The 14594-nt window shown below is 47.8% G+C and overlaps 1 protein-coding gene across 5 annotated transcripts in view; it reads right to left on the reverse strand.

The window, feature by feature from the left end:
- The window catches only part of EVA1C (eva-1 homolog C), a 68549-nt gene that overhangs the window by 41147 nt on the left and 12808 nt on the right, over positions 1-14594 (reverse strand). Inside the window, exon 1 of one of the 5 annotated variants that reach the window (XM_045085154.1) lies at positions 4028-5819. The exons of the other annotated variants lie outside the window; for them this stretch is intronic. The gene's annotated coding sequence lies outside the window, so the exon portion shown is untranslated. Of the gene's footprint in view, positions 1-4027; positions 5820-14594 lie in introns of those variants that run through there. 5 annotated transcript variants of the gene reach the window in all.

Genomic DNA, 14594 nt, shown 5'->3' on the forward strand with positions numbered 1-14594 from the left:
CTTTCCATTGCGTCGGGCAGAGTCAATACATTACTTAGTGTTTTAGTCCACTCAAGCTGCTGTAACAAGTCACCACAGATCAGGTGGCTTATAAACAACGGAGATTCATTTCTCATAGTTCTAGAGGCAGAAAGCCCAAGATCAAGGTACCAGCATGATTGCATTTTAGTTAGGTCCCTCTTCCTGGTTCAGAGCTAGGGCCATCTTGCCTTGTCCTCACATGGCACAGGGGCTAGGGAACTCTGTGGCACATCTTTTATAAGACATTATGGGATGAGGGAATCTCATTCATAAAGACCCCACCCCAATGACCTAATCACCTAATAGCATCATCTTTGGGTGTTAGGATCTCAGCCTACGAACTTTGGAGGGACTCCAAAATTCAGACTAACATTCAGACTCTAGCGCTTAGCACACCTTGGTTTCTTGGCTGGTTCAAATGAGATCCCTTTTAAAGAATGACTATCAGTGTAGCTTCCTGTTCATGGTTCTCTCTCAATCAAACGCTGCATCATGCTGGATCAGTCAAAAATGCTTAATTTCTTATTAGGTTCAGCCAGGGCTCTGGGTCACACTTTATATGTGTGGGCCAGTATTTCCTGCCCTGAAGGACGGCAGAAGAGCCAACTGATAAGAAATCAGTCCTTAAAGCCTGGTTTGGGCTGGAAATGCTCTGTGGATCCCTTTTTAAAAAAAAATTTCATTCATTCATTCATTCATTCATTCTGTGGATCCTTGTTAGCGTCACATGGTTGAGGGGCCATGGTGCAACTTATGTTTAACTCCAAGATCCTCTCCTGATGAATCCCCACTCTGTGTACCAGCAGAATTTCCCACAGCAATGGCTATGGCTAGGACTTTCCTCAAAGATCATCTTGAAAGGCCTGGTTGGATTGGGCAGATCTTAGAATAGTTTAGATAAAGGCTTTATGTTTTCCTTTTTTAAAATGTATATGGATAGGGGCACCTGGGTGGCTCAGTGGGTTAAAGCCTCTGCCTTCAGCTCAGGTCATGATCCCAGGGTCCTGAGATCGAGCCCTGCATCGGGCTCTCTGCTCAGCAGGGAGCCTGCTTCCTCTCTCTCTGCCTGCCTCTCTGCCTACTTGTGATCTCTGTCTGTCAAATAAATAATAAATAAATAAATAAAATGTGGATGGATATTTCATGTGGAAGGAGTCTTCCTAAGAGTGACAGCAGCTCTCCTCTGTCTTCAGAAAGACAAGGGGAAGTTGCTCTTAAGATTCTCGTCCCCATCACCTTTACAAGGAAAACCCATTTATCCAGAAATATTCCAGTGACCTGAGAATGACCAGAATGTAAATGACTGATTTTCAAGGAATCATGGATGTGTCTCCCGAAGTGTTCTACAAGAGGAAGAAACATTATGCAGGGGAGAAAGGAGATGTTATAGCAAAATGAGCTTGGGGTGTATGGGTTAAAACAAGGCAAACACAGTTCTTTCCCTGTAGGACTTTGGATACGCCAATGTGTACAGCAGCTGTCAAACATCAAAAACGAGAGGTAGATTCCCTGACTCATAATTGACCAGCCCTCCCTTCTTATTCTTTTGCATGAATCATCTGAGTGTTATTGTTAAGCACATCATTCTTTTTTTAAGATTTATTTATTTGAAAGAGCACAGCAGGAGGGGAAGAGGGAGAGGGAGGGAGAGAATCCCAAGCAGACTCCACACTGAGCATGGATCCTGATGTGGGGCTCGATCTTACGACCCTGAGTTCATGGCCCTGAGGTCACAACCTGAGCCAAAAACCAACTGTCAGGTGTTTAACTGACTGCACCACCCAGGCTTCCTCAAGCACATCATTCTTTTTTTTATTTTAAAGATTTTATTTATTTGTCAGAGACAGAGGGAGAGAGAGCGAGCGAGCACAGGCAGACAGAGAGGCAGGCAGAGGCAGAGGGAGAAGCAGGCTCCCTGCTGAGCAAGGAGCCCGATGTGGGACTCGATCCCAGGACCCTGGGATCATGACCTGAGCTGAAGGCAGCTGCTTAACCAACTGAGCCACCCAGCCAAGCACATCATTCTTAAGGAAACAGAGTTTCATATACCACAGTCAGTGCTGACAGCTGCATTTAAGTTGCATGATTTCAGAAGGCACTTCAGAATCCCATATGGTTTCAGAATCATCCTGCAGGGTTGGGGGACAGGAGGGAGGGGCTCAGAGCAGAGAATGAGATGCCCAAGCACAGGGCTCATAGTGGGATTAAGGTGTGTGACTGCCACCCCCTCTCAGCATTGGTGTCCTCGTGTTTTATGGTGACGATCAAATGATATAACGGCCCAGCATTTTTATCAGCCATAACCCACAGCACCAGCTGAGGGGATTGTTATTGTGCTGCAAACATTGAAGAACACAAATTTACACAGAACTCTTTGGTGGCTTGCAAATCAAACCGTATTCCCTGTCAGCCTTGTCTGCTCTGAGCAGTGATGGTAAGACAATCAATTCAGAGACAAGTACATAGCCCAGTAGCTACCCTCATGGTCCAGAAATGTCACTGCTCAGCTTGAGGAGAAAGGAAAATCCTTCCTTCCCTTACTTTCTACCTCTTCCTCTCTTCTTCTTCTCTCTTTCCTTTTTCAAAATAATTAAGATTTATGGGACACCTGGCTGGCTCGGTCAGTGGAGCATGAGATTCTTGATCTCGTGGCTCAAAGCCCGAGCCCCACATGAGGTGTAAAGATTACTCAAAAACAAAACCTTTAAAGAATAATTAAGGTTTACAATATTACTAAGATTTAGAACAGGCCAAAGAAGCTGCAAATTCTTCCTCCTTTCCTTTCTGAAGTCAGAGCCCTTCCGCGAGAGTCCAGGTTTCCCAGGGGCTGATGCTGAGTCACTCTAAGCACAGGATACAAGTACATCAGTTGCTGGCCCAACATCCGTATGCTAAAGTCCCCTAATCACGAGAGGCCAATTTCCCCATCTTCCTTCTGGGAAGAGGGTAGAATTCAATTCTGCTGGCCCTGCTACCCTCCTCCACTTGCTTAATAGAGCAGAACCCTCCAATCCATTAATGCTTTAGATAAGAGACAACACCCTTTTATTCACAAATATTCAAAGGTGTTTCTACATGTTTGAAGTTCTTTTCCAGAAAAGTTTTTTTTTTTTCTTTTGTGTTTGTGAGTGTGTTTAGAGAATTGGCAAAAGCAGGAACAAGGGGGCAGTCCACGAGGCTTTAGGGCAGTGAGTCAGAGTCTTGAAGAGTGCAGGAAAGGCCCCACAATGGATGAAGGGCTCATGACTGGGCACCACACACCCAAGAGCATTAAGATCAAAAAGTAAAGTCACTTTAATTCGTTTCTCTAGGCCCAGGTTTGCACAGGAAAGTTGAACCTGGAGGTTAATTATGAAGACAACAAGAGCCATCAGTGTGTGTCTTGGGTGTTTGAGGGGGAATCACAAAGGCTAGGGACCTCCAAAGGTAGCTCTCTGAACTTAAGTGATGAGCTTAGATCCTGGTCCCAAAAGAGAATAGAGCAGGACAGAAGGTGAACTGAGGGTCTAGATGGGGTAGGGACCATATCTTTTCTCCTGAGCATGGGGGAGGGGCCTATTTCCCACTCGCATTTACCATCGTGTGGGCCAGTGGAACGTTCTGGCCAATGGAAAGGCGGCAGAAGTGATGTTTGTCACTTTCAGATCTGGCCCTTGAGATTGTGTGACCTCTACTCCCTCTCTCCCCATCTGCTGTCACATATGGAAGACAGAAGGGACAAGGACAGCTCTGAGGACCCAGAAAAGATGGGGGAGGCACACGATGGAAGGCATCGGGTCCCTGAATGACCGCATGGAGCATAGCCTTCCCCTTTTTCCAATTACGCTGGAGCACAGCACGAGTAAGAACTAACCCTTTATTTCGTTAGTCCCCTAAGATTTGGAAATTGTTTATTTTAGCAGCTAGACTACTTGGTCTCATACTCCAGCATTTTCTCAATTGGTATTATGTTAAGTAGAAAGCTGGCAGGACTTTGAGAAGTACCAAAAACTTTCACCAAACACACCTCATTGGCTTGTGATGTGTATTGTTGACAACATTCCGCATGGCCTCCAGTTCTCATCTGGGAAGTCATCTGAGTTAAGACCTTGCTACAATCAAAAGGAGTTAAATTACTAACGAGTTAAAAGGGACTAGAGGTCTCATTAGTTAGTCACCACATCCCACAATGCCACTGACTTTTAAAAACTGCATTAGCAAAAGTGGAGAGAAGAGACTAGTAGGCTTGGATGGAATGTTCTCAGACAGGTAGTATACTTGTTTCTATATACTGATGGGGGTGGGAAAGGGTGTGGGGCTGTGCACACATGGGGTGGTGTGTGTTCTCCACTCCAGAGAGTGCTGGGCCTGGATCAGAAGCTCCAAAGCACAGAGGTGGTGGCCACAGGCTACGACAAGAGGAATTCAGGCTCTGAACCTGCTCACATCAGATGCTTCCTTGAGGATGTTGAGTAGAACCTCTTTAGACCTTAGCTCTAAAACCAGAGAGTTATGCATACTTTAGAGGGTTGATGCCCAAGTAATGAGAGTCAGCATAAGTAGGTCACCTTATATTGTTGTCAACATGTCATTTCTCTTCCCAGAGGAGAGCGTGCGTGTACCAGAAGGAAAAGAGACAGACAGTCCAATCTCTGGAAGAGAGACCCCAAAGAAGGCAAAGACAAGGAGTACTCCAAATCCATTTCTTCCCAACTCCATCTTGGTTTGGTCTTGGGACAAAGACATCTGGTAAAAGAGTAGAAAGTGTTTGCTTTCATAGTCTATAAAATTGCCCCCAAGGAGGAGCTCAACAATTGATTCTCATGCCATCAATTACTGGTCCTCAGGTTTCAGGGTGCTGTGGAAGCATTTTTGGCAGAAATGAGTGCAACAATCCCTGAAAAGGGCCAGCTAAGTGCTAATTTGGGTAAATTTGCTGGCTTCTGATAAGCCACTTCTCAGCCTACAAATTCTTGAAATCCAGTCTCTGACAATTTTTTTCTCAACAAAGTGAGCGATTCTCTTTGAGAACAACACTGCTTGGTTTTCTTAAAGCCAACTAAAGTACTATTTTCGAAAACATCGAACCTACAAACTTCCCTTGTTTGCTATTGTTCCAAGAGCATTTAGAGGAATCTCAAATTGTATTGACTAAAATGTTCTCAAATTTCTAATCAGATATGGGAAAAAATTAAATCTGGAAGCTGACTGCGAACTTTTGTTGAGGAAATTGACAATGTTCCCTGGCTCGCTCGGTGACTTTTCTGCTTTGAGAAATAACATCCTGTGTCTTACAGGAGAGCCACATGGCACCCAGTCACCAGCTTCTACATACACAGACACTTTCGCGTTGTCCTGGGACTTGGAATTCTTTTTTCCAATGCTAGTTTCTGGGAGTCACTTACCCAAGTATCTCCTATCTTATTATTTTCTCTCCTAATTCCCCTTTGTTTTCTCTTTCTACACACCTACCCTGTGACTTATCAAGCCCCAGACTTTCCCCTTTAGAATCATATACATATTTTTAAGTGGATTTTTCTGTGTGGAAAGGACCATGACCTAGTCACATTCAAACACATCGATAAAAGCCTCGTGTCTTTGTTTATGTACTCCAACTAACCCACAATAAAGGCACTTGCCTTCAAGTCCTCTCTCTCTCAGCTCCCCACCGGCTTGGTTGAGCTGCTCCCTGGGCACTGCTCCCATGTGGCTCCCTGTGGGGCGCGATGCCTTTTTCCTGGAAGACCCGTGAGTATAATAAACCCTTTAATTTCATATGCCTTCCCAAATATAATTTCCATGACCATGATGGAGTGATCCCTGGAGAACTTACTCCTGAGTTTACAACACAGTAATATACTATATTATATATACATATATGCATACATATAGCATATATAGACAATAATACACATACATATTTATATACATATACACAGAGAGAGAAGGGTACAAATCAACTGATTAAAAATGACTCCAAGCATGCTGTGTTGGACTTGAATTACAATCTTATGATTACATTCACTATTTTATTTTGAACAGGTCTGGTAGGAGCTCCTTCCTGCTTTCCACCAAAGGTTTCACATCCTACAAAAAGGAACGCCTTTTTTGGAAACCAGGAACTAAACTCAGAAAGCTATCCAATGAGCGACCGTCTGGATTAGGATGGACCCCCACTGGCCTCAAGCACCGGAATAGTTTTCCTTTTCTTTGGGGTGCAGAGGAACCCCCAAACGACAGAGCTCCTTGCTGATTAAGGCGGGGGACTGCAGTGCATTTGATAACTTAATGCAACTCTTTAACCAGCACTTGAAACTCAGATATGAAATCGACACTTGATCTTTCCTGCTCCGAATTGGCCAAATTAGCGGCTCTATCCCCAGGGACAACAAAAGGCTCTCAGAAATACTCAGGGAAGCTGACCAACCAGAACGTCCCACACAACCCAGCCCACGGCCGTGGGGATGGACAGGTGCTGCCTCCCTGCCGTCTGGTAAAGAGTCTTTCAACTTGAGATCGCCTAGCCCCTGTCCGCCCACTGCCGAAATGTGTAGGACGATCAAGGGACGTGAGATCCGTTCAAGGGCAAGGGAAAGACTCCAGGGCACGCACTTTGTGCTTCATTCAGTTAATTGGAAAATTATAGAGTGATTTCACTGCTTGTAATAATGAAACTTTTTTTCCCCCTTACACCTTAGAAGTGATGGTTTTGGTGAGTAGCGTTGTGAACCTCAGAAAGCCATTTGGAAGGTTGTAACGATTAGATGTAGAAGCAAAACAGGTTTGCTGTTTGGGTTGGTTGGTGAATGGGTTTGGTTCCCTGGAACAAAACCAGAGCAGGCAAGTTTCTAAAAGTTGAAACCAACGTAAACAGCGTATCACAGACGCTGCGTTTGGGAACAGGCTGGGTGACCCCTCCGTCCCTCACAGCCTCCTCACTGGACCAGTGGAGGATCTCAGACGGATCGTTTGGCTTCCCCTTTCTTTCGCCTTAGAATCAGGGGAGGTAACCATATTTCTCCCTTTGTATTTCACAGACACAGGGAGGCTGGACAATTGCAAAGAAATACGGGCGCCCACACAGTAATTGGGCTCGCCTGGCCTTGCTCTTGGTATTTATCCTTAATTGAGTCCCTGGCACGCTCCCCCTCCACTCCCCCTCCCTGGGGCAGGTTTAAAACCTCCCCAGCAGGCTCCAGCACCAGACCGCCCTGGGGGCCCACACTTCCTTAATTCCACCAGGAGCTGCTTATTCACTCTTCTGTCTCCCTACTTTGCATATATTTTTTTTCTGACTGTCCTCATCTTGGTATGCTTTGCTCTTCTTAATCTGTTACCTAATTTTGTAAACAATCATTTAGGCACCTGCTGAGTGAGGACGCCTCTCACTTGTGAGCCCCATCTGGTCTCCTTTATTCTCTACCCACCCCCAGAGTCCTTCCCTAGTGGTTGGCTCCTAGCCGTCTTCTGGATGGTTAGGTTGAAGACAAATCTGACTCTGGTCTGTGGTATAGGCAGCCGATCCTCATTATTCACAGATTCCATATTTGCAAATTCACCTACACACTAACATTTATTTGTAACTCCCAGAATAACAGTTGCAGCGCTTCCCCAGCTCAAAACGTTTTTGTCCCCAACAGGCACCATCCCAGCTGAGGAAGCACGAGGTGACACTTTGCCTTCTGGGTTTAGTTCTCTTATCAAAAACAAGTGTCCTAGGGGCACCTGGGTGGCTCAGTGGGTTAAGCCTCTGCCTTTGGCTCAGGTCATGATTTGGGGGTCCTGGGATCGAGCCCCACATCATGCTCTTTGCTCAACAGGGAGCCTGCTTCCCCCTCTCTCTCTGTCTGCCTCTCTGCCTACTTGTGATCTCTGTCAAATAAATGAACAAAATCTTTAAAACAAAAACAAAAACAAAACACAAGTGTCCTGGGGCACCTGGGTGGCTCAGTCCATTAAACATCTACCTTCAGCTCAGGTCATGATCCCAGGGTCCTGGGATCGAGTTCCGCATCGGGCTCCTTGTTCAGTGGGGGTCTCCTTCCCCCTCTTCCTCTGCCTGCCCCTCCCCCTGCTTTTGCATGCTCTCTCTCTCTCTCACACACACACAAATAAATGAATCAATCTTATACATGAGATACAGTAAAGTTGTATATCCACGTGATTGCTAGCCTCCCAAGTGGTTCCTGTTCATGTATAATTCAAACATGCAGAATCACTTTCTGGGATTGCCTTCAGAGCATATCTCAGTGTGGCAGGACTTTGTCTTTGATTTCTAAAAGAATATAATTATATTTATTCCTGCTGTTTTTATAAAAATCTTCAACCTTTAAAAAAAAATCCTTGTCATCTCCTGGCTCTTATGACCCTGATACCAGCTCTCAGAGATGCCAGGGAAGTGTTTTTTTTTTCTGGCTGTGCAAAGAGGTGGCACAGCCAGCTGGTAATGGGGCCAGAATAAGGCTTCACTCCAATTCCTGGTCCGGAATCTCTTCTCCGGGTCCAAGGGACTCCCCACTAACCCTGAATCCAGGACTCTGAATGAAGGAAGAACTGCTTGCCACTTCTCCCTCTACACTTTGTTCTAATATTATGCTTAATGCTGGGGTAGAGGAAGCACAGGGAGTGTTTAAATCACCGGGGGCAGAAAGAGGGGCAATAAAACCAGCAGGTGACAGAAGGCTTCCAAGTGGGAGGTGACACCTGCAGAGAGAGCAGGAACCAACCAAGTGAACATAAGCCTCAGGCACCAGGGGCAGATGTGCGAAGGCTCAGAGGGCTTGTGGAGACATTCTGCACAGCTGACCAGAGACTAGCGTGCAGGGTATGAGGTCAAGGGCAAAGGCTGGAGAAGGAAGCGGTGCCTTGCTAATGAGTCTGAACTTCCACCTAAAGGCAGATGGGAGCTACTGCGGACTTGGATGCAAAGGAGTGATGCTGGTCAGATCTATAGTTCAGAGAAATCCTTCTAGAAGTCTGTGCTAGATGGATTGGAGAGACCCATGATGAAATTAGGGTGGTTGCAATCCTGCCGGGGAGCATTAATGCAAGTCTTGGAGATGGGGTGAGAACAGCTGAGACCAGAGTCAACATCACGGGTGCACAACTCGAGCATTGCATACAGCCCCACGCTCAGAAGGGCTCCCCACTTGGTTTAACACTCCGCTGTCACCATCTTGAAATTCTTCATAATTTAACCTTTGAACTTATGTTTTGTAAGCGAAGCTTCGTAGGGCAATGGGGCACATGCGTGGGCAAAGGAGCCACACTATGAGCTGCCACCGTGCCTTTGTGCCTCGTTCTCATGGTGATTGAAATGCCCTGAGCATAGAATTCTGGTGGACCCACGATGGTGATGCACCCAGGAAACCCAAGGGGAGCATCAGAAAGGCATACGCCACCTAGGACGGTGAACAGAGATGCGGACGGCAAGCAGGGAGCCACCACAGCATCGGCGAGAATCAGAATTGGCTTTGAACCAAGAACGAGGCAAGGGCGCTGGGAGAATGAGGACCGGCCAGGGAGCCCCGTCGCATGCATCCTTCTTTGTGTTACCTCCTGTGTGAGCTCACCGCCTGTGCTGGAAATGAGAGGGGGAAGGGCTGGGAAAGTAGGGAGGCCTTTCAATCCTTCCTCTGCATCCATATGACAAAGGTAGAGAGTGGTAATGACTGTGCAGTGCATGAGCGCGGTAGGAGTTGGGTCATTTCTGTAATCCCATAGATACTCTCAGTGCTCCTAGATCTGCGCTTAAAACTGGCATCACCTGCGGCACCTAGGGGGCTCAGATGGTTGAGTGTCTGACTCTCGGTTTCGGCTCAGATCACGATCTCAGGGTTGTATGATCGAGCCCCATATCGGGCTCCACGCTCAGTGCAGAGTCTGCTGGAGACGCCCTCTCTCCCTCTACCCCTCTCCACCTAGCTGTCTCTCTAAAAATACATAAATAAACCTTTTTAAAAAAACCTCCCTCACCCCACATGAAGATGAACAGCAAATCCATACTAATAACTTCAAATGCTCATTTTCTTTCCTCAGGACAGCGTGGAGAGCAAATACAAACACCATGACAAGTTAGGAGAGACACCACAGAAGGAAGGAGAAGACTTCCTCTTTCAGTGCCTTTAGCACATCCGCCCTGATTTCTGAGCAAGGGGCCCCCGTGTTCATTTTGCACCAGGCCCTGCAAATTATGCAGCTTGTCCAGACTGAAACGACAGTGATTTTGGTCCTAGATTGAGTGGGGGCAGGTGACAAGGAAAGAGGAGCCTGGGGGGGGGTGTGTGTGTGGCATGAGGGACAGGGAAGACATGACGATGAGTCCAGGCTTGGAACTGGTGGTACGTCCATCTGGGAAACTCAGCTCTGGAATGCAGGCTCTGCGGGTCTTTCCGCAGCACCCGTGGGCATCCGGCCGAGGGCCCCGGAGCGGACACTCCTGGAGGGTCCCTGGAGGTGGTGGCTGACGCCACAGGTAATGGCTGGTAGAAGAACCGTGGGCAGGGGCCAGTGGTTGGGGGTGGGGGGAAGGGGGCATGCAGACATTCAAGAATTCAAGAGGTGAGGCAACAAAGAAGGCTCCAGAAAGGAGTCTGACAGAAAGGGCCACAGAAGGAAGGGAAAGGCTCAGGGTGGCTGTGGGGGAGGGGCAAATATTAGAGAGTTGACCCAAGTGGGGTTCTGTTAGCTCGAGTGGCTGTGAGCCAAGTGCCCAGTCTCTCCTTGCCTCAGGAGGGCACATATACAATGAGGGTCATGAGAAGTGATCCCAGAAGTGATCGCTTATGAGGAGTGCTCAGTAAGTGCTCCCAGCTTCTGGTCCTTCCTCGACCTGTGGGGGGCATCACTGTAACCTTCACATGGGATTCTCCTTGCTCATGTCTCTATCTCTGGATTTCCTCTTTCCAAGGACACTGGTCATATTAGATCGCCTCCCCCCCACCCCCATAACCTTGTCTTAACTCCATTACTTCCACAAAGACTCTCTACCAGGGAGGTCCCGTTCTGAGGTAGCAGGGTTAGGACTCGGACACATCTTCCCAGGGGCAGGGGCGAGAGGACATGATTCAGCCCCCGAGTGCTCTCCCCAGAGTCAACGCTACACAAACATTCCCCTTTACCATAATTGCTTCCATTCGTTCTTGTTCTATTCAAAGTTATGAGGAAGAGACCAACGAGGGGCAGCTTGAGTTTGGGGAACCCACACGTGTTGTGGCCACGATCTCCATGACAACGTGACGTCTCTGGAGCAGCACGCAGCTGCCCGGGGAAGGTAAATATGTGAAACAAGGAGGGGGAACAAAGAAAAAGGAACGACACATTCTGGTAATGAGCCAAAGACAACCCTGGGCAGAAACACTCACAACAAAGCAGAGAGGGAAGGTCACTCACTGTCGTGGCTCACCCAGCGCTGCCCAGGGGGACAGGGACATAGGTGGACAGAAATAAACACCAGCCCCTCTCGACTTCAGGTGATACACTGTTCTCTACAGGTGCATAGAAGGAAAACCAGATTTTGATAATTTATTTAAATAAATAAAAGGTGTAATCTGCGGAGTAAAAAGGTCTTCTGAGCCAGCTGCCAAGTGAAGCACTTCTACTAACCAAGTGCTGATGTTCTTAGAAGCGATGAGAGTCCCCGCATCTGATCTCGAGATAAGCAACAGGTAGTAACAGAGTGAGTCACTGGAGGTGTCAAGCTGGGTATCACCTTCCTAGAAGGTATTTCTAGGACGAATCTCGAAGTCATCAACCCCAAAGGAAAAGACAGATGGAGCCAGAGGTGAGTCAAAGCTTAGAAAGCGAGTGAGCGGCACTCTGACGTCGGCAGGGGTTTGGGAAGGGAATCGTGGAAGTCATCTGTGGGGCAACAGGGCGGCTCTCAGCAAAGCCAGGGGCAAGCAGTCTCTCCTCTGTGCCTCCCTCCCTAATCCAAACCCCCCTCCCTGCCCCATGCTGTCCTATCACCTCATCCCAACGCCAGGAGCCACACCGCCTTCTCTAGAGCTCTTCCCCTTGGCAAAGCTCCAGGATCCAGAACCTTTCCGTCTTCCCCTTCTCCTGCTCTAAGACCTGCTTATCCTGCACGGAAGACCCCCACAGCTTTGCTAGACACACTGCCTATGGAAAGATCCAGGAACCCCTGTGAGTATGGCTGACGCGGGCATGTGTAATCTACAAGAGCGCCACGCCCACCTCCACCGGACATCAAAGCTCACTCCGGAATCGTGAGTGACGGAACACCACATTCCTCCCTGTGTGATGCCCTAGGAGCACAAGGTCACAGTGGTGACGGTCCAGCACAAATGCATGCGAATAAAACCAAGAGGAAACATCAGACAGATCCAAACTCAGGACATCCTATAACGGAACTGTCTTGGAATCTTCACAAACGTTAGCATCGGGATAGATTAAGACTGAAGGACTGTTCCCAGGTTGCAAGGACACTACAGAGACGTGACAGCTGAAAAGAGCAGTGAGCCGGGATTTTCTTTTGCTCTAACGTACATTATGGGGACGACCAGTGAAACCCGAATGAGTCTGTAGATTAGAAAACAGTATTTCGTTGGGTTAATCTCCTGATTTTGATCGCTGTTCTCGGTTAGGTAAGTCCCTGTTCCTGTGGGACACACAGAAGGGTTTAGGAGTAAAGGACATCTTGCTTGTGACATAGAAAGGAATAAAACAACGGTGACAAAATGGCAACATTTGGGGAATCTGAGTGAAGAATGTAAAGGAAGGCCCTGTCCCATTCTCTCAAATGTTCTGTGTCTGGAAAAATAACAATAAGGAATTGACCTTTAATAAACACACGGATTCAAAAGTGTGCAGTGCTTCCCCATCGGTCTCCGCCTTGGCTATACATCAGAGGCATCTCAGGAGATTTAAAAATATTGATGCCCAGGTTCCAGCCCAGAGATGCGCATTCATTCAGCCTGGGGCGAAGCTCCAGACATTCGTACATCAGAAAAGCGCCCCCCGGGTGACGCTAGCAGCCCAGAGGAATGACCAACAGCCTGTGGTATTGTCAGATGGGGGTGTGTGGGCTCTGAGCTGAGGTTCCTCTGAGCCCCCTCAGCTCTGCGTGCCCTGAGAGCTGATCCTGGGAGCAACTCAGTGATTCAAAACCAGAGCAGGGTCCTGGGTGCAGTCTTGGTCCTGCCACCAATAAGCTGGGAAGCATCCTGGCCAGTCCCTTACTGGTGCTTGACCTGCATTTTCTCCCTTCTGGATGAGACTTGACCAACAGCTGCCTCGAGGCAAAATGATTCAATGACACTCGCCTCTCTGGTCCCCAGTGACCTGAGGCGGGCTTACCCAAATCCTTGCGACATCCAGGTGGCAGGAAAAGAAATGGGTAAGGAGGGTTGACCGACTTCTGGCATTGCTGGCAGGTTCCATCACAGTTTTCGTGACTCCCTGCCAGTTCCCCACCCCCTTTGCAAGGACTGGAGTCTGAGAGGGTTCTCAGGAAAGGTGCTGGAGGAGGCAAGAGGACACTAGTCCTCCGCCAAGTGACAGGGAGCAAGCGGGAGAGGCCGGGCTCCCAAAGGACACCTGGGCACCCGACACCGGCCCTTTCATGAAGCAGGCCAGACTGAGGCTCTATGGGAAGAAGGTGCTAAGAAAGGCCTGAGGTTCTGTCCTGATCCCAGATCTCAACCTCTGCCCTGCTCTAGACCCGCGCCCTTCTAATACTGCTCTGCTCAGGATGGCGGCCCTGGCCGCACACGGCTACCGAGCACTTGAGACGTCGAGGGTCAGAACTGAGATGTGCTATGTCATAGGCACATCAGATTTCCAAGTGTTTAGGAGCCAAAAAGAACTGTGAAAGTTTCATTAACAATTTTGAACGTATTGGGGCATCTGGGTGTTTCCGTCGGTTAAGCATCTGCCTTCAGCTCAGGCCATGATCTCAGGGTCCTAGGACAGAGCCTCAAGGTCAGCGGGTGGGTGGGTTCAGCAGGGAGCCTGCTTCTCCCTCTCCCTCTCTCTCTCTGCCTCTCCCCCTGCTTGGGCTCGCTCTTGTGTGCTCTCACACTCTCTCTCAAATAAATAAATGTAGGAAAAAAAATTTTGGTAACACATTTACTAATGTTGAAATGATGATGCTTTGGATACTTTGGATTAAAAACAATTTACTAAGGAAATTCATTTCACTTCTTTCTCTCACTATTTCCAATATGGCTACTAGAATATTTAGAATTACATGTGGGTATCGCACCATACTTGTCTTGCACAGCTCTGTTCTGACATCTCTCTATTGTCCTTTGCAACGGGTCATCCTGGTAGAATTATACGATGGTCTAAAGGAGGAAGGGTTTGGTACGTGATAGCGTCAGCCCCAGACCCCAAAAGCCACACAGTGAGAACCGCTAAAACTTTTCCCTGTGGTTCTCAGGATTCAGTGATTCCAGCCGATTCGCCCGCACAGTCCACTGAAGCACAGATACTGTCAGGTAACGTCCATTCCTCGCAGAGGCTTGAACTACAAATTGATAATTATATTAATTTATGTCCTAACACTCAACACTGTGATTTTAGCCCAATCTATGAGACTGAACCACAAACATCTGGCATTCTTTTTTTAATTT

Source organism: Mustela putorius, unplaced genomic scaffold (genome assembly GCF_011764305.1).
Source record: "Mustela putorius furo isolate JIRA1106 unplaced genomic scaffold, ASM1176430v1.1 tig00000832_pilon_pilon_pilon, whole genome shotgun sequence".
NCBI classification, from domain to species: domain Eukaryota; kingdom Metazoa; phylum Chordata; class Mammalia; order Carnivora; family Mustelidae; genus Mustela; species Mustela putorius.